Below are 1,579 nucleotides of genomic sequence, written 5' to 3'. Positions count from 1 at the left end.
GGGGGGGGGGGGGGGGACGATCCGCGGAGGCCGCCTCCAACCAGCGGGGGCGCAGACAGGGGAGAGCGGGGGATGTGCAATGCGGTGGTCGGTGTCACCCGGGCCGACCGTTCGTCCCGGCCGGGCGCCGCCGGGCCCGAGGACAGGCGCGTCGGCCCGGGCGACCGGCCACACCACCGGGCACATCGCGGTTGGGGAGCGGAGATCGAACGCGCCGGTTGGCCGGGCGCGGAGGGCGGGGGGCCGGGCGAGAGGGCTGTGTCCGCCTTGTCGATCGGGCCGGCCGCGGCGCGTCCGGGCGAGCCCGGGCATTGTTGGGGCGCTGTTGCGGGGGGGGAGGGACGCACCGTCCCGAGCGGAGGACCGATCGTCTGTGCAAGCGCGCCCCGCGTCCTGGCCTATTAATTTGGCCACTCGGCCGCGCTCCGGGGGACGAGCGCGGCGGCGGCGACGGCGGCGCCCAGGCCGCGTCGCCGGGGTGCCCTCTTCGCCCTTCCCGCTGTTGTCGCTGCGCTCCCCCGCGCCGCAGGCCCTCACGCTCTCTCTCGCTCGCCATGGGGACGGAGGAGGCGCCGGGCCGGGCCAGCACGACTGAGCGTCACTTTCCATGAAAGGCTCCTGCGGGCGGCCCCCAGACCAGCCGGGCGGGGACGGGGGAGGACCGCCGCGGGGCCAATCCCACCAGCCCCCCCCCCCGGCCGACCGGCGGCGGCCGCGGCGAGATTAACACTTCCTCGCTCTGTTGCGGCTGCCGCCACCGCGGCCACCGGCGTCGCGCGCCAGGCCGGCCATCCAGTGTCCAAATGGGGGGCGGGCCGTACGGTGGCACGTAACCGACTACCCGAAGCCGCAGCCCCTTCTCCGTGGAGGGGCCGACTGACTACGAGGCGCCTCTCTGCTCCGAGTACGTGTGTGTGTGTGTGTGTGTGTGGGTGCGGGCGCGCGCGCGCGCGCGCGAACGCCACGCATGATGGCCACTCGCATGCAGCCCGGCGGCCTGGGGCGGGGCCCCGGTTGGCGCTGCCAGGCAGTGGCGGCGCGCGTCCATGGCAGGAGAGGCCCGCTGCCGCCCGGCCCGGCCCGGCCCGGCCCGGTCCCCCGCCCCCCCCCCCCCCCTGGCCGCATGCCCGCGGGGTGTTTACCCGGCCCGCGAGACCTCTCTCCCGCCATCCAAAAACCCATCAGGGTGCGTTTGGGCCGGGCCCTGCGCGGCGGCGCGCACTATTCTCAGGCAGCGGCCAGGGCCGCACCGGGCGCAAAAGCGACACAGGGGGGGGGCAGCGGGGGGGAGACGCGGGAGAGAGCCAGAAAGACCCAGAGCCCGAGCCCCGGGCGTCCGCGGTGGTCGGGTGTACACGCGTCGATGTGTGCATGCATATGTGTGCGCGTGTGCCTCCTCTCGCGAACCACCTCGAGTGGCGGGCGCGGCGGGGGAGGGGGGCACACCCACCGGCGCCTCCCCCCACCCCCTCCCCTCGTACCCCGGGGGGAGGGGGTGGTGAGGGCCAATCTCACGCACGCATGGGTGTGTCGGGGGCCCGCACAGGCCCCCGGCCCGGCCGCCCCCCCGGTGACCCCG

This window comes from Fonticula alba, assembly GCF_000388065.1.
Source record: "Fonticula alba strain ATCC 38817 unplaced genomic scaffold supercont2.2, whole genome shotgun sequence".
Lineage (NCBI taxonomy): Eukaryota > Rotosphaerida > Fonticulaceae > Fonticula > Fonticula alba.
The sequence above is the reverse complement of the archived record's forward strand: the minus strand, read 5'-3'. Positions refer to the sequence as shown.